This window comes from Lithobates pipiens, unplaced genomic scaffold (genome assembly GCF_037356315.1).
Source record: "Lithobates pipiens isolate NorthernLeopardFrog02 unplaced genomic scaffold, aLitPip1_a1.2 Scaffold_10, whole genome shotgun sequence".
NCBI classification, from domain to species: Eukaryota; Metazoa; Chordata; class Amphibia; order Anura; family Ranidae; genus Lithobates; species Lithobates pipiens.
Window position 1 is genome coordinate 217,926,767 of NW_027507686.1, and position 19,287 is coordinate 217,946,053.

Consider the following 19,287-nt stretch of genomic DNA (forward strand, 5'->3'; position numbering starts at 1 on the left):
ACTGTGTGTGTGTATGTAATATATATATATATATATATATATATATTGTGTTTGTGTATGTATGTGGCACCGGTACTCCTGAAGAGTACGCGTTATGTCTGTAAATTTTCGTTTTTCCCAAGACTATAGTTGAGTCTTGGGGTTAATTGCTCTAAATTGTGGTTTTGGCATCAGTTTGGCTGGGCTGTACTAATGTTCTGCCTGGTCACAGGTGTAGGTAGCACCTTTTGACAGGCATTGGAACGCAGTCTGGTTGGCCGCATTGGGTACCAATCTCTCTCTCGGAGCTAATCAGTGGGTGCGTTGTCTCGTGTGTATTCTGGGAGAGGGTACTTGGGGTGCTGAGATCACGTGGTTCTGGTCCAGACGTATGTTCTGACACCATGGTCCTGGTCCTCCTGACCAGCGCCCAGTGGTCCTCATGGCCTGGGGTGCGGATCTATCCGTTTCCGAGTCTCGGAACTGGCTAGTCCGAGGCACAGTAACTGGAAGGAGGATTCTAAATTTGTCCGGTGCCGTCTCGAATTTTGGAGAGGCCCAGCAACTCTTCATGCAACCAGGGGAAGACTCTTCGGAAGAGGGCCACGCACGAGGCTGGCTGCTCGGTAAGAGCCTAGGTGCTGAGCTGTATGGACACTAATTGAATCCACATTTCTTACGATAACGGACCGGCTGCAAGATACTGGTACCGTAAGAAGGTTCCTATTCCCTTCCTTCTGTTACAACCAAGTTCCTCTGAGACTTTCTGTGTTCACCTAAAAGTTTGCAACCAAGTCTGTGGCAGAGACTTTGCTAAGTTTGATTCATGTGTCGGCTGCTAAATCCATGAACCAAGATTTATCTGACATTGGAAATATCCAGTTGTGAGTGTCTATTCCCTGGATTACCTAGAGAGAGACATTCATTAAGTGTCAGCAGTTTCCAAGTGCCTGAGCTTCCGTACCTATACCCTCTATTTCCGACTGAGAGACTGTGTTTCTGTTCAACGTTTTAAGCAAATAAAAATTCCAAAATGAATTCAGGTGTCGGTCTCTGCAGTTATTGGGCCATCAACCTCGGGAACCCCTAGACAAGAACAATGAGTTACAAGGTGGAGGAGGTAAACGGTAAGATCAAATTGGCCGGAGGGATTGAGGAACCCGTGCTGCTGAGGTTTCTCCTTCACTTGCTGGGGATGTCATCACCCATGGTCCCAGGCTCCCCATTGTAACAGGAGAACTCTGGGAATCCCTACGTGACACCGGCTGGGCGTGCCTCGTTTGAGAGCCCTGTGAAAGTAATCCAGTGGATCTATAGCCACCCTAGTTCTATCTGAATGCCCTTCACTGGCTCCTTAACCCGACATCAGCTGTGAGCTTGATTTAACCACTTGTAATTTAAAGAATTCCGATTCTGAGAGAGGACAGTAGGGGTGAGATAAGTTGGTTGGTTGGGAAGGTCTACTTTAGGCTGCTTTCACACTGATCTGCAGTAAAAAAAAAAAAAAAAGCATATGTGCGTTTGCCGCTATTTTACCACGTTTGCAGTGTGTGTGTGTGTGTGTGTGTGTGTGTTTTTTTTTATTTTTTATTTTTTTTCTCTCTTAAGGCCATGTGACTCAAAAGTAGTGTTTTTAATTTTGTTGACTAAAATATTTTTGTAGACTAAATGAATATTCTTTTAGTCAACTAAAATATGACTAAAACAATAAAGATGACGAAGACTAAAATTTAATTTTGCTCAAAATAATGACTAAAACTAAATAGAATTTACAGTGCATCCCTAAAGTATTCACAGTACTTCAGTTTTTCCACATTTTGTTGTGTTCCAGCCTTATTCCAAAATAGATTAAAGTCATTATTTGCCTCAAAATTCTACAAACAGTACCCCATAATGACAATGTGAAAGAAGTTTGTTTAATATCTTGGCAAATGTATTAATAATAAAAAAGAAAGTACCATGTACATAAGTATTCACAGCCTTTGCCATGACACTCAAAATTGAGCTCAGGTAGGTGCACCCTGTTTCCGCTGATCATCCTTGAGATGTTTCTACAACTTGATTGGAGTCCACCTTTGATAAATTCAGTTGATTGGACATGATTTGGAAAGCCACACATCGGTCTATATAAGGCCCCACAGTTAAAGTGGTTGTAAACCCTTACAATCCACTTTTTTCTACAGGTAAGCCTATAATGAGGCTTAATTGTAGCTACCCGGATATCTCCTAAACCTGCACGTTTTAGGAGATGGCCACTGTATCTGCATGTGCCGATGTCACTGGCAAATGCGCACTGAAGCAATGGCACGTACATGCCATTGCTTCAGTGGGTGTGCCGTTACCAGTGTGATGTTATCCTGGTTCTGGCCAATCACCGCGCCCGAGCCCCCGATACCCGGAAGTAACTCCAGGAGCGATGTTGCCGGCCTGGGCTGTGTACGGGCACCACAGACGGGTCCTTTGATCTCAGGTAAGTATTGCGTAATGCATACTAGCTTGTTATGTCTTTTTTGTCTTGCAGTTATTTTTTGTAAAAAAAAATTTCTATGTGGGTTTACAACCACCTTAACAGCGCATGTCAGAGCACAAACCAAGCCATGAAGGCCAAGGAATTGTCTGTAGACCTCCAAGACAGGATTGTATTGAGGTACAGATGTGGGGAAGGGTACAGAAACATTTCTGCAGCATTGAAAGTCCCAATGAGCACAATGGCCTCCATTATCCATAAATGGAAGAAGTTTGGAACCACCAGGAATCTTCCTAGAGCGGGCCACCCGGCCAAACTGAGCTATCGGGGAAGAAGGGCCTTAGTCAGGGAGGTGACCAAGAACTTGGTGGTCACTCTGACAGAGCTCCAGCATTTCTCTGTGGAGAGAGGAGAACCTTCAAGAACAACCATCTCTGCAGAAATCCACCAATCAGGCCTGTATAGTAAAGTGCCCAGACGGAAGCTACTCCTCAGTAAAAGGCACATGACAGCCCGTCTGGAGTTTGAAAATAGGCACCTGAAGGACTCTAGGACCATGCGAAACAAAACTCTCTGGTGTGATGAAATAAAGATTGAACTCTTTGGCCTGAATGGGAAGCGTCATGTTTGGAGGAAAACCTGGAACTGCTCATCACCTGGCCAATACCATACCTACATTGAAGCATGGTGGTGGCAGCACCATGTTGCGGGGATGTTTTTCAGTGGCAGGAACTGGGAGACTAGTCAGGATTGAGGGAAAAATGAAAGTAGAAATGTACAGAGACATCTTTGATAAAAATCTGCTTCAGAGTGCTCTGGACCTCAGATTGGGGTGAAGATTCATCTTCCAACAGGACAATGACCCTAAGCACATAGCCAAGATAACAAAGGATTGGCTACAGGACAACTCTGTGAATGTCCTTGATCGGCCCAGCCAGAGCCCAGACTTGGACCCAATTGAACATCTCTGGAGAGATTTGAAAATGGGTGTGCACCAACACTCCCCATCCAACCTGATGGAGCGCGAGAGGTCCTGCAAGGAGAATCTGCTAAAAAATAGGTGTGCCAAGCTTGTAGCATCATACTCAAAAAGACTTGAGCTTGTAATTTGTGCCAAAGGAGCTTCAACAAGGTATGGAGCAAAGTCTGTGAATACTTATGTACATGGGATTTTTTTTGTTTTTTATTTTTAATACATTTTCAAAGATTTCAAACAAACTTCTTTCACATTGTCATTATGTGGTATTGTTGAGAATTTTGAGGAAAATATTGAATTGAATCCATTTTGGAATAAGGCTGTATAACAAAAATGTGGAAATAGTGAAGCGCTGTGGATACTTTTAACACGTTCGATTTTTATTCCAGGAGTATATAATGTTTGGCAGTTCTGAAGATATAATGCATTAACATTTAACTAAACCCAATAGATTTTAGTTGACTAAAATATGACCGCTCAGTTTATTGCTAAAATGACTGAAATTTAAGACATAGCTGAGTGTAGTAAGATGTCCGCTGCCGCCTTCTGACTGCAGGTGTTCCGTCAGAGTAGAAAACCTGCTACGCATGTGCAGTAAGTATTCAGCTTAAACAACATCACTTCTGTTACCTAATCTGAGGGGTTACCAATTCTGATGGAACACCAGATCTGGTCCCTGAATGGACAGGGCTCTAAACGCCAGTACCATCCATGGAGAGACATGCAGCGCTGAACAGCCCCATGTGCAAGGGGCCTTAGATGTACCTTTTTACTAAATTACATTTTAAGTCATTTTTTGTTTTGTGTTTTAGACCTTTAGGCTTGGTTCACACTGCTGAGACTTGGAATTCGACTTGTGAGACCCCCAGGTCGTGTGACACGTGAATTCCCATGTTAGTCAATGAGAGCTGTCGCAAAGTGGAGTTCCACCCAAAAAGGGGAAGCTCTGCTTATCTGACTGCTCTCCCCCTCCAGTGCCACATTTGGTACCTTTCGGGGTGGAGGGGGTAGTGCCCGTCCCCACTTTTAAGAGATCTTGCTGCGGCGAGATGACTTGGAAGTTCGGCATGTGCTGTGTGTGAGAAATAACTTATTAACCCTTGCCGACCGCCGCATGCCGATGTACGTCCCTATTTTGGGCACAGATATCATTGTTATGGCAGCAGCCCCGGTATCCTTGTGTTCGGCCGGCAGTCGGCTACTAGATAAAAGTGTTTTTTGCGGCAGATTTATCGCAAGATTACTTTTATCGGTGGTGGGAGAGGGTCCCCCCCCTTCCTGCCGGGATCTGTGCCCTCTGCCGCTTACCGGAGCCATCAGCGGAGGCGATCTCGTGTCTCCTTGCTAGGTATGCAGACGAGTGAGGGGAAGATGGCCCCAACCCATCTCCATACCATAGCAGGGCGGAAACTAAGTCAAAATGTCTCTTCTCCTTCTTCTCCTTCTCCCTTCTCCCTTCTCCCTTCTCCCTTCTTCCTTCTTGCAATCAAGTCCAAATATGAGATCTGAGGTCTTTTTGACCCCAGATCACATATTTAAGAGGTCCTGTCATGATTTTTTTTCTATTACAAGGGACGTTTACATTCCTTGTAATAGGAATAAAAGTGACAACTTTTTTTTTTTTTAACCGTGTAAAAATAAAAGGCGAAATTTTATTTTATTTTATTTTTTTTAGACGCGCCCCGTCCCGCCGAGCTCACGTTCAGAAGCGAACGCATACGTGAGTAGCACCTGCATATGAAAACAGTGCTCAGACCACACATGTGAGGTATTTCGCCATGATCGGTAGAGCAAGTGCAATATTTCTTGCCCTAGACATCCTCTGTAACCCAAAACATGCAACCAGTAGAATTTTTTAAATGTCACCTATGGAGGTTAAGGATAAAAGTTTTTGTCGCCATTCCACAAGCGGGCGCAATTTTAAAGCATGACATGTTGGGTATCCATTTACTCGGCATAACATCTTTCACAATATAAAAAATTTGACTTTACTGTTCTTATTTTTTTAATTAAAAAAAGTGCGCTTGTAAGACCGCTGCGCAAATAGGGTATGACCGAAAATATTGCAACCACCGCCATTTTATTCTCTAGGGTGTTAGGAAATTTTTTTTATAATGTTTGGGGATTATAAGTAATTTTTATAGCAAAAGAAAAAAAGTTTTTAACTTGTAAACAGAGTCTGAAAAAGAGGCCTGATCCTTAAGTGGTTATGACAATTTTGTGTTAAAAAAATCCTAATTTTCTCAAGAATTGTGGAAAAAAATTATAACTTTCAAAAGCTCACCATGCCTCTTACTAAATACCTTGGACTGCCTATTTTCCAAAAAGTGGTCATTTGGGGGGGGGGGGGGGTGTATTTACTGTCCTGGCTCGTCAAGCCCGGTACACGCAATCAGAAAATCGTACGAAAAATGTTGCTTATACGATAATCTGATCTTTCGAGAGCCGATCAGGGCAGTTCATCCCATATTATTTGATTGGACATGCACAAAAGATTTTTTCGTACAATGCCAGATCGTACGATTTTTGTTTTAATCAGTACAGCTGTCATTCGAAAATGCAATACATATATATTACAACACATGACATCACTTCTGAATTTTTATTCTGTCGTACACAAATTTTCGTGACTTTAGTAAACTCATCAGCTTCGATCTGAGATTAGCATTAAAAAAAAAAGGGCGATCATTCGTCCGATAATCTCATTGTGTGTACATTAGGTGTGATCAATTTTCGATTGGCACCATAGCTTGTAAACTCTCTAACCTTCACACAGACTATATAATATTTTTAACAATATGTAGCAGTGTAAATCTTGGCCCAAATTTTTGTATAAAAATTACTTATTTGCAAAATTTTACAATAGAAACTAGAAAAAAAGTTTTCTAAAACTTTTCTGCTTTTTATTAATTTTTATGTTTTATATCTCAAAAAATAAAAACCCAGCAGTGATTAAGGCCTCATGCGCACTGGACATTAAAATAACATTATAAAAACGCCAGTAGCTTTGCAGTGAGTTTTTAAATGTTTTTAGTGTTTATTAGCGTTTTTCTCGTTGTTCCGCGTTAGCGTTTTTTTTTTTTTTTTCCAATGGTTGAAAAAAACAAAAAAGCTGAAAAACTACTCTCAGAACCATTTTCTTTCTTTTTTTTAAAGCCAAGAAATGCCCCTGCCATAAACTGCTGACAACAGCCTATGTGTGCATGGACACATAGGATAACATGATGGGGAGTTTGACTGTAGAAAAAAAACATCTGAAGCCAAAAACAGCTGCTGTAAAAACGTCCAGTTTGCATGAGGCCTAAATGAAAACCAAAAGAAAGCTCTATTTGTGTGAAAAAGAATTATACATTTTTTTTTTTTTTTTGTTTGGATACAGTGTTGCATGACTGAGTAAATGCCATTCAAAGTGAGAGTGTAGAAATGCTCAGTATTGAAGTGGTTAAAGCATGACATGTTGGGTATCCATTTACTCGCTGTAACACCATCTTTCACATTATATATAAATATATATAATAGATATATTATAATATATTTTTTAATCTCTATATTGAGAGATAGATATATAGATGGAGAGATATAGTAAGTGTGTGTTTGTATGTGTGTGTGTATATATATCTATCCCTCTGAGAGAGATATCTCGATCTCGATATAATATATATAAAAATACTTTCATAAATAAAAACACAGTAGTTAGCCCAACTACATAAAATATATATATATATATATATATATATATATATATATATATATATATATATATAATTATAAACATTTTTTTTCTATATTTTTATCAATGTTTTTTTTCCAAAAATATTGCGTTTGTAAGACTGCTGTGCAAATAGTGCGACTTCAAAATTAAAATATTTCAACCACCACCATTTTATTCTCTTGGGTCTCTGCTAAAAATATATATTGTTTGAGGGGGTTCAAAGTAATTTTCTAGCAAAAAATACTGATTTTAAGCAACAAGTGTCAGAAAAAGGATTGGGCTTCAAGGTGTGAAATCTACACCCCCCCCCCCCCTCCCTTTTTATTTATTTATTTTTTGGTGGTGCTCAGATGCAGTGTAGTTCCGCTTTACCAACGCTCCCTTTGCAGTATGCTGCTAATTCCTTTGCTTGGTGTACTCTAGCTTAATTAGTATTGCAGAGGGGGGCCAACAAAGTGAGGGGCGTATCCATACTTAGTGGGCCCTAGGCATCTGTGTTTACACCGCTGGCTACATTCATTTCACACTTTTTTTTTTTTTTCTTTTTTTTTTTCTTTATGCATTCTTTTTACAGTCCTGTTTGGAATGTTATGAGATGATTTATGTATAACTTTGCTTTTATTTTGGTCTTATTATTCCTTTTTAGCTCCTCAGAATTTTTTTATGAATAAGCCCTCTGATTTATGATGGGTTCTTCAGATGTTTCCAAAAAGGCGTGACTATTTTAAAAAGGTCGATGCAATTTAATATACCGATTGCAAGTCACCCTCCGGGTGCTGAGCCCTGGCCCACTCTCTCATGACAGGCCGTTTGAGTCATCGAGGGTTGCTTGCCGGTGGCATTTGTTTGGGAAAGAGAGGGGGGGGGGGGAGTGCTGGAGGTGACTGACATCACTGGGCAGAGGGTGGCAGAGGCGTCAGGCTGGACACTGCTATATTGGGGTCTCCATATTTAGTCGAGCGTCATGTGAAAAGTGAGTGTGCATGTTTAGTGTGCAGCTGCCACTGACTACTCATCTTCTTTCTGCAGATTTGGAAGAGCACAGGTCTGTGCAGGTCTGCCTCTCTCCCCCTCCTCCTTTTCCCGAGGATCGTCTTCTGGCTGGAAGGTATGTGACTTGAATACGGTTTGCTGTTATGTAGGAAGCTGTGCACTTAGTTGGGGTGTCCTGTGTGCTCGGGACCTTGGTGCCCTGTCGGTGAGTTCTGTTCATCTAGGGGGAATTTGGGTTTGGGTGTAAAGTACATTCATCAATTTATGTACCAATGCCCAGGCATGTATCCTTTTTTATTTTATTTTTTATTTTTTTATGTAATCTAAACTGTTCCAGCGCAGCTTTGCAACACATGAAATCAAAAGCAATCTCAGCAAACGAATGTAGCCTATTAGGTCATCAGAGGAAAGGATTGGACAATGTCTGGCTGTCCCTGTTGGCAATAATGCAGACATAAGCAGGAACCGCACATCTACCTCTTGGAGATCATTTCCAACATGCACTATTCTTATGGATGTTGCATCAAAATCCAATTATTCTGGTCTGGTCATTCCTTACAGAGCAATTAGTGACTGTCATGTATTCAGGTAATGGCTTTAAATGTAACAAGGATTGCAGTGATGTACAGAACCCAATTAGCTTTTATTGTATTGGTAAAAGGCGACGAGTGCTGATTGGCTGCTTCCCGGTATGCACCTTTCACACTGAGCGCCGTCCTGTTAATTGGGGTTATTACAACTTGAGGGGTTTATAATACAATAAAACTGCAAATATGTGCCTAATTCCGTAGTCTTTGCAATGTAATTTTATGAAAAAAAGAGCCATGATGTACATGATATTCAAGTAGTATAAAATGTTAGTTTTGTTAGAATATTTGTATTGAAGCAATAGTTCAGGGAAGGCCCTTTTTGATATTTTTAAATATATTTTATATTTTTGCTTTGTGTGATGATCGTTATTTTGATTTGTGATTTTATACAGTTTTGAACATTTTTCTCTAGCCGTCTTGTAGAATGTGATTTGCATGCCTCCCTAAAGCAAACCTGTCATGGCCACCCTTCTCTGCTCTGTTTTATAAACCTGTCATAGCATTCAAATGAAAGTGACAGCAGATATAAAAGAGCAGGTACCCTGCAGTGCTGTATCCTATTTTTATCACCCTAGAAATTTCCCCTCTGTGCCTCAGTAACCCTATTACATTAAAGTTATTGTAAATGTAAAATATGTCCTTCCTTGTACAATAGTTCTGCACTTAACAGCCCCAATCCCCCTCTTCTCCCTTCCCCCGCTGCCTTTCCTGGCTCTCTCCTGGTTGTAAAGGCAAAAAATTCTCCATTAAGGTAAAAAACTTTTTACATGCAGCCCCCCTAAATACTTGCCTGGACCCCGATCTTGATCCAGCACAGTGCAGGTCTGCAGCAGCTCCTCTTCTACCCCCCCCCCCCCCCCCCAGTCTCCCAGGTTTGGCTGAGAGCAGCAGGAGCCATTGGTGCAAACAGCCTGGCACAGGCGTGAGCCCACACGTGTGCCCTCATAAGAAGCAGCTTCCTATAGTGGGCACTCGGTGGGGGGAGGAGCCAGGAGTGCCAGCAGGGAGACCTGAGATGAGGATTTGGGTTGCTCTGTGCAAAACCATTGAACAGAGCTGGTAAGTATGACATGTTTGTTTTTTTAATGAGAGAGAAAAGTAAAGTCAAAATGGAAAAATCTGCTGACAGGCTGGGTGACCCTAGAGGTCTCTCGTCATAAAGCACCCCCTTTTCTTGTCAGCGGTAATGTGAGCTAAACTTGCGTGTGCTCAGCTCAGACCACATCGATGACCCACTTTGTGTGCCGCTACGATGTGACTCCCGCTGCACCATGGTGGGGCCATTCAGGTGACCGAGTTTACGAAACCTGGAAGGAAGACCGAGTGAAGATGGAAGCGTCAGGGGAACTGTGACAGCGCAGCGCTGGAGGGCTTTGTTTGCAGGCAAGTCTGTTGTAATGTACTAGTGTGTAGTGCATACTAGTACATTATGACTTTAATTTGCAGGGGGGGGGGGCATTTTTTAGGATTGTTATGGGGACTTTAACACTTTAAGGTTAAAAAAAAAAACACAAATTTTAGCTTTTGTAAATGTGGCCAAGTCTTAACTATTCTTATACTTCCCACACTGTAGCTCTGTGCAACTTGCCTTGGTCCTAAGCTCTGACCCATGGGGGGGGGGGGGGGGGACAGGTTGCCTCGACCATGAAAGATCCCATGTATTTATATTATGCAGATGCACAAATGCCTTTTGGAAATTAGGGGATCCATTTATGCAGGATGTGGGTTGATTGGGCATTGGGAGGACCCATTCCCTTGGTCGCGTAGACCTGGACAGTGCCTCTTGATAATGTCTTACCCATGCTTCTGGTTAATAATATCCAAGGGGTTTCTGTCAGCAAGCACCTCCTTTTTACTCCCTGCCTGACCAGCACTGGATATACAGAATACTACTTCCATTTCCTTTTGGCACTATTTGGACTGGAATAGAAGGGGGGTACTCTGTGGCCTTTTTCAATCAGGGCTCCACGGAACCCTGGGGCTCATCCAAAGATGGCTTGAGTAGTGGTGGATTTCCCATCTGATGGTGCTGCACAATTCCGGTCTAAATATCACTCAACGTGAGGCATTACGTTGACCATGAGTGTCCACGTTACTTATTCCTTTATTACCGCATCTCAAACTCACTGATCATATTAATGTACTATGCTTTGTAGATTAGATTTTTAGCAGGGGATCCCCAAGACCCCAAAATTATTTCAAGGGTTTCTCCATGGTTTAAAGTTTGAGAGGCTGTTATAGAGCAAGTTTGAATCTCTGTGCCACCATGTATTTCTATACACAGTAATCTATACATTGTGAATTATGTTGGTACATAACCAGTAAATGCATCAAGAGGACCTTCACTTTCCCTGTGCTTTCCCCCCCACCCTTTCCCTTTTACCTGTAATGCTGGACTTATCAGAAGGCATACTTGCTAGCCCAGGGGTTCCATTGTTGTCCCACTGTGAGTGACTGATCCAATGTCACAGCCCATGCTCTATGCTGCCATCTTGGTGTGTTTAGTTATTGGCAGCCCAACGACCTGGTTCGGGTTCAGCCAGCCAGGCCTCCAATGGCTCAGCTCCGCCCAGCTCCACCCACCTGCTGCTTCCTGGGTTATATGAGCAGGATATCCCAAAAGGCTGCAGGAATTGGATATGTCATTCTTCTCTAGGTGAAAATGCTGGGTGGGGGCCACAGATATATATATTATTTATATTATTTTTTACAAAAATAGCTTGAGGAAAAAAAACCTGTTTGTATTGCAAAGTTGGTGGCCAAAGCAGGGACTCTTTAAAATTGGGGAGGGCAAAAATTTCTTCTGCATGGGGCTCTTCGCTGACCAAGTCTGCCATGGTGCCTAGACCTATGCAAATGTCAACTTCTGCTGATTCTATTGGAGGGCTGCAAGGGGGAAGTGTCCTGGATTGCTGAAAGTGCTAAACGGCACTAGAGTGATGCCTGCTATTTATCCTTGGACAACGATGTGACAGGTGTGCATTAAGGATGGCTGCCAATGCCCATGGTATGTATGTGAGGTGCTCAGACTTCTAGATTGTGTAGTCCTGTGCCTGCTGCTGTGAGTGCTGGCGGTGAAGGAGTTGCCCACGTTCCAGACAATGACCGATAAGAGCAGAACATCCTGGGAGCTGCAAATCAGAACAAGCCCTGCTGTGCATAGACCAATGGCAGTCTCAGCCTGGACCCCCTGCCAGGCCATGTCCCAACGCGTTTCACTCCACCCACTGGCGCTTACTGGATTCGCCTGTTGGAGTTGGCCCGCCCCATCCCCATGCGTAAGCTCCAGTGGGCAGAGTGAAATGCTTGTCTACACATAGCAGGTCTTGTTCTGATGTGCTGCTCCTGGGATCTTCTGATCTTCAACTTCTGCCATAACCCAAGTTAGTTTTATCCTCAATGAAAGCTTGAAGGATAGATATACTGTAGCAAGCAAAAAATAAAATAAAACCTCCCAATGTGGGGAGTATCTCTGGCTGCACTTATAGCAAGTCTAGAAACAGCCCACTATTTGCTAGCAGCTCTACAAAAAAAAGAAGCATAACTTCTATCGAGTGTTCTCTAGGCAGCCTAAGAGACCAATATTGGCACTTATGCCTTGCAGATCTAAGGTCCTCTGTTAGAATCCTAACCAGGACACTAGCAGCATAGAGTTTGTATATTCTCCCTGTGCCTGCGTGCGTTTCCCCAGGGTACTCAGGTTTCCTCCCACATTCCAAAGCCATGGAAGGTTTAACGGCTCCTGTCTAAATTGGCCCTAGTATGTGTAGAAGGACCTTGGACTGTAAGCTCCTTGAGGGCAGGGGCTGATGTAAAGTGCTGTGTGAATTGCCATTGTTATAAAAATCACATTCAAAAATGCTGTCATTCCTTCAGCGTCTGATCGCATGCAGGCGCAGCTCCTTCACCACCCTGTATTAAGTGAAAGGATGTGCTTGGCTGTGCTGTGACAGGGGCGCCTGAATCACAATCCATATACATTTTGTAATTTTGTATTTGTAGATCAGCTATGTTTACTGCTTGGATTTCAGCTTTAGACTTCATGCACACGATCCGAATGCATGCCATTGCTTTCACTGGGCCTGTACACACAGGCGCAGAAATATCAGTAAACCAAGTATTTGAAGAAAAGAAAAATTGATCAGTATTTTATATGTGAATGTGCACGAAGGAGCATAAATTGCCCCTCCCCCTAGTAAATTATATTTGAATATTTCATATTCTGGGAGCTAAAATTTTAATGCACGTATAAAACGCGTGCTTTATATGGTCCATATTCCTGTTTGTGGAGCATTCATACATCCGTACTGTGTGCAAGAACTCTTAAGGTGACTGCCACCATTTTTAAATTTCCGAATCAAGGCCATATCTGCAGAGAAAGGGTTAGTACTTCTACCTCCCACCACCTGCGTTGCCAATCCCCATGGTCTTCAGGAGCTACACTGGTTAAAACATCTGGAACACTTCCGAGTGTGTGGCATTCCTGGTCCAAATTTTTTAGCTAACATAGTTTGTGAAAACATTGGAGGGGTAAATGTTAGGCCTCCCTTTAAAAAAAAAAAAAAAGTATTCATAACCCCACATCATAAAGACTATCAAACGGTGTATTTTATGCTGTTCATACTCACTCAGTCAATATGAGATCAGTTTTCTCTATTCTGCAAAAAACCTGGTTGATCCTGCTGTTCTCCATCTCCCCCTTCTGTTCATGTCCCCAATGCAGTTTGGGATTTTACAGAACGGTGTTGGCAGCTCTGCACATACTCAGTTTCTATGCTAAGCATTTCCTCCCTATCTGAGCAACCCATATGACTATAGAGTCACACATTTGGACATAAACACAGTGGTAAATGACAGCCGACTCCCTCCCTCCTCAATGCCCACTAACCAGCTAAACACAATGGGGGCAGTATATTACATCTTGATTGATGGAGTCTTCACCTCCCTATTTTTCTAAGACACAGTCTGGAGGGGTGTGACGCAGCCTACGACTGACAGAAATCCGCCCACACCATGTTATTGCCAAAAATAATGAATATTTGATTTTAAATATATATTTGTATGATTACTATTATTTTTTTAATCCAACAATGGAAAATTAAAGACAAGTACAGAGGTAAGAAAAACAGTATAGATTAAATTATCTCTTAACACGTAAAATTACAATCAACGCTCAGGAAGGATATGAGATACAGAACCTCTATGGGTATTAAACAAAGATTGGCTCAGAGGTGTTCCATGTCCTTGAATAATGACAGTGGACCATATAAGCAAAGTACAATGCCTGTAATGCAGCTAATCGATTTGCTACCAGTTCTTCTCCCGCACAAGTAAATTCAGCACCCAGCCAACAATCCCATATTCTGTGGTATTTGGGGCATTTTCTGTGCTTATAACTTTTTTTTTTATAGGAGGGAGGACCGATTAACAGCCATAAACCAGTCAATGTAGGGGGGCAGGTCTGGAACCATACCCTTGCTCTTATTAATCTGGCCACAAACAGTGTCTCCTGTAGGAAAGTGTGTTGATTGCTTTCTTGACCAGGAAGTATTCCTAGTAAACACTGCTTGGGGCAAAGGGGCAAGGGTGAGCCCATGCGATCATGCAGGAACTGCACCATGTATGTCCAGTAGCCTTGAATGATCGGCACGTCCATAATAAGTGGTAAAACGTGCCCCCAGACTCTCCACATCTAGGAAAAGACGAGTCCTGGATTTTTTTTTATATTTAGATAAGCAGATGGGAGTAATCTAGGATTTGTGAAATGTGTGTGTGTGTGTATGTGTATGTATCTATATTTATATCTATATCTACATGAGTCTGTCAGATAACTTTGGGGAGACCAGTTTACAAGATTCAAGGGCATCTTCCTACTCTTCGTCCTCCAGCTCCCTCACGTCCACCTCCCATTTTGTTTTGGAGGGTCAGCTCTGTCGCTGTAGCTTGGAGAAGGCAACTGTAAAATGCGGATATTAACTTTTTGGGATCAGTGCCCTGGGAGATTTCCAATGGATATAGTGGAGTTGTATCAGGGATAGCATCCCCAAACTCAGTACACAGTGCGTGGCAAAGCTGGAGGAATCGGAAGAGCATAACCTTTATATGACTCTTTAAAACCGTTTTATTAATATTATTTATTTCTACTCTATTCAAAAGGCTGTGTTTTTTTTTTTTTTTTTTTTTTTGTGTCCCCGGCTGTCTCCATACAATAGAACTGCAGGGGAGATCACTGTACCAACATCCGATTGTTAGAACAGTGGCTGCGACACAAGCTGTCAGTTTTTTTTCTGTTTTCAGCCTGCTGGGTAGAACGGAAAAAAAACGAATGGTTTATACGAGGCTTTACTCTGCTAAGCTAGTGTTACAAATGAAATGTAGGCACCTACATCTACCTCCATAAACCTGCAGCTGCCTTCTAAACGCCTGTAGCAACAAACCTGGAGCCTCAATTTATGCAGATGGTGCCTTGGACAGGGTAGGTTAAAACTTTTTATTGTAGATGAATGAGGAAGGGCTAGAAATCCTGTTTTGTATTGCTGTAATCTCCATTGCAGAGATTTTAACTCAAATTTTACCCAGGTCAGCCAGCTTTTACACTTTACTGATATTGGGCTAGTCTTCATTTTGGTCTGCACATTCTTCTCCCCATAATATCAAGTGCTCTTTTTGCATTTCTAGCATGCACATACTGCCCCTGTCATACCTACCATATCCCTCTCCTGTACATACTGCCCCTGTCATACCTACCATATCCCTCTCCTGTACATACTGCCCCTGTCATACCTACCATATCCCTCTCCTGTACATACTGCCCCTGTCATACCTACCATATCCCTCTCCTGCACATACTGCCCCTGTCATACCCACCATATCCCTCTCCTGCAAATACTGCCCCTCTCATACCCACCATATCCCTCTCCTGCACATACTGCCCCTGTCATACCTACCATATCCCTCTCCTGCACATACTGCCCCTGTCATACCTACCATATCCCTCTCCTGCACATACTGCCCCTGTCATACCTACCATATCCCTCTCCTGCACATACTGCCCCTGTCATACCTACCATATCCCTCTCCTGCACATACTGCCCCTGTCATACCTACCATATCCCTCTCCTGCACATACTGCCCCTGTCATACCTACCATATCCCTCTCCTGCAAATACTGCCCCTCTCATACCCACCATATCCCTCTCCTTCACATACTGCCCCTCTCATACCCACCATATCCCTCTCCTTCACATACTGCCCCTCTCATACCCACCATATCCCTCTCCTGCACATACTGCCCCTCTCATACCCACCATATCCCTCTCCTGCACATACTGCCCCTCTCATACCCACCATATCCCTCTCCTGCACATACTGCCCCTCTCATACCCACCATATCCCTCTCCTGCACATACTGCCCCTCTCATACCCACCATATCCCTTTCCTGCACATACTGCCCCTGTCATACCCCTCTCTGCACATCACCCCTGCCCCCCCCCCCCCCCCAAGTCATACCAACTGTGTTTTTCTCTTACACGTACTGCCCCCATCATACCCGCTGCACTCCTCACCTGCACATTCTGCCCTCAGTCATACTGCTGAAATCCTCTTCTGCAGATACTGCCCACTGACATACCCTTGTATACTCCTTTGCTGCATATCTTGCCCTCTGATATTCCGGCCACACTCCTTTCCTGCACATACTTACCCCCCCTTCATACCCACTGTATATCTGTCCTGCACAAACTGCCAACTGTCCTACCCTCTGCACCCCTTTCTTTCACCTACGCTCCACTAAGACATTTCTTTTTTTTTTTTTTACTGTTGTATCCACAACCTTTCCTATTCATGTACAGACACACTTTCTTCAATTTAAAGTGCTTTCAAGCCTTTATTTTAGTAGTAGTCCCAATCTTCCTCTTCTGGGGTCCCCCGTCTGCGCTCCTGGCCTCTCTTGCCATCTGAGTACCCCCCAGCAAGTGGCTTTCTGGGTGGGGGTACACATGCGGACCCACTCCCGTGCCTGCTAGCATTGTTCATAGATGGAGACAGCGGGGTTTTGCTGCTGTTGTGAACAGTGGGAGAACCCTTAGGACACAAGATCTCAAACTTGGGGATGTCACCACTGGTGCAATGGGTTACACTCATCCTGCAATTGTTAAAAAAAAAAAAAAAAAAAAAAACCCCAACTAAACAGCAAACTAAGTAACATGAGAGAGACCAGTGTCAGCATAAAAGGTATAGCCTACAAGAAGGTCTGTCCCTAAACCGAAGATGACAGTGCAGAATAATGATGTGCTGTCATCCATACCAAACTATGTTTAGAGATGACCTAGTAATAGATTAACTCTTATGGTCATGATAAGTTATTGTGCTTTGCCTTGTTAAATTAAAATATTAAAGTGATATTAAATGCCCAAATTAAAAATAAAATAGAACATACATGTCATACTTGCCTGCTCTGTGTGGTGGTTTTGTACAGAGTAGCCCGATCCTTCTTGGGTCCCTTGCTGGCACCTCTGCCCCTCCCCCCTTCTCTGTGCCCCCATGGCAAGCTGCTAGCTATGGTGCACTGGTACTTGCTTTCTTCTGAGCCAGCTCTTTGTGTCAGCCCTGCCCCCCACTCTCTTGACTGGCTGCAATTGACAGCAGTGGGAGCCAATGGCTCCAGTTGTTGACTCAGCCAATGAGAAGAGAGAGGCCTAGGAGAGCTGAGGCTCCCTTGCACAACACTGGACCAAGAGGGGGCTGTGGGGGGGAGCAACACACAGAATGTTTTTTACCTAAATGCATGAAGGTAAAGAAAAAAAAAAAACTACAGCCTTTACAACCACTTTAATACAATCTTTGCTTTTTCAACAATAGTACATAGGTTTTACAGATTGTCTTCAGGTTTGCAAGCTTGTTAGAATACTGAGCATTCCAATGACTAGGTTTGTTAGCAAGACTGCAGTTCCTTCCAACTGTGTCACCCCCGAAGCCAAATGATGGTGTTCCCTTGCTCTGATGGATTTTCCATAATGTAGAGTGAACGAATAATTTCACCGAACGCCGACACAGTCAATGATGGCCATGAAAGGTTAAGAGATAAAAACTATTTTAAGGATATATCAGAATTGATGTCTCCACCGTATAGGAAGCTGAGCAGTGATCTGATCCATCATCTCTCTCCGGAAAGTGAAATATTTGCTTTTGACCTTTGATAGTTAATCCATTGGCATCAGGAATGATCAAACTGATTGTGTTGCTATGAATCAGGTGAATCTCGTCTCGCATTGCATACCTCTGAAATATTAAAGGGTAACTATTCCTATAAGATATTTTTTGAGGAATATAGCTTAGCCAGGTTAGTTGGGATGGGCCTAGGTAACTAGCTGATGTAGTCCTTGGCCTTCTGAACCCTGTAGCTTTCATCTCTTTACCCATCTGCAACTATTTTAAAATCCTAGGCTATTGGTAAGTGGGATCTGCTAAAGCTTCATGTACACACAGCCTACTTTGACCATCGGCTGCAGGAAAACGAAAAATGCGGCTTGCTTATTAACGGTGGCTGGCGTTCAAAACGTTCCTCTCCAGTACATTGACACATAGGCTTTTATAGAGTTGAGTTTAGGAGCTTTGGCCAAAAGCTCCTAGACTCAAGGAACTGTAGTATGCATAAAGCCAAACTCTGGCCAGAAATGCCCATCAGTTCAGACGCCACCTCTCCAACCTTCCAGATGCATCTTAGGGAAGGGCAGGGTATCGGAACCGAGCTACTACCTGCAATGACATACTTTTTTCACTTCTGAGCTAAACCACGTGTTTACAATCTGATTATAGAAAAGGATAACTGAAATCTTAAAAAGTCCTCCAAGTCCCCTTTTTGTCCACTTTAATATATGTATAACCTAGATATCTATAGCCCATACGGCTTATGAAGCCTCAATGGATATGGCAACCTGTGAAGCAATGGCACCTGTGTGTCAGCCATAGAGTTGGAGCACAAAGCTGAGCGTGTAGACAAGCTGACTGTTGGCAATGGCCAGCTCTGTGGAAATTTTAAGAACTGTGACCCCCCCCCCCCAGGGTGTTTTCATTAACTTCCTGTCTCTGTGATGCCTGTACAAAAGTTGAATGGTGGGGTTGTCAGTGGGATGTAACAGCCCAAATGGCAAAAGAAACCTTGTCAGAAGTTCTAACCCTCTTATGCTATGCTAAATTTTTTTAGTTTATCTCTTTCCCAAATGGAAATATTTTCTATCGCTTCCTGCTCAGATGGCCATTGAGGGAAACTCTTCCTACAGGGACACTAAAAACCCAATAGAGGCTCTAACCCTTCACTGCTCTATTTAAACTAAGAGTTTGGGGTGGTAAATGTATCCACCTAGTACCTACATTTTTAAGAGGCAGCATCTATTCAAACCATGGTTTCTCGAGCAAGGGTCCATGAGAAGCTATGGTTCCTCCAGAAGTTGCTAGGGGTTCCTTGAGCAATGAGCAAGTTTTGTCTCAGATAAATTCCCACTGACACCACTTACCCCCTGTTGGTTCTTTTTTTTAATTTATTTATAGCCATCTGTAAGGGGGTAATTT

General features: G+C 42.9%; 1 protein-coding gene across 8 annotated transcripts in view; it reads left to right on the forward strand.

The window, feature by feature from the left end:
- The window catches only part of PACSIN3 (protein kinase C and casein kinase substrate in neurons 3), a 195,036-nt gene that overhangs the window by 104,757 nt on the left and 70,992 nt on the right, over nucleotides 1–19,287 (forward strand). For 7 of the 8 annotated variants that reach the window (XM_077461140.1, XM_077461125.1, XM_077461174.1 and 4 more), the window contains one exon: nucleotides 8,164–8,242. The gene's annotated coding sequence lies outside the window, so the exon portion shown is untranslated. Of the gene's footprint in view, nucleotides 1–8,163; nucleotides 8,333–19,287 lie in introns of all 8 variants that reach the window. The other variant, XM_077461158.1, reaches the window with a different exon arrangement.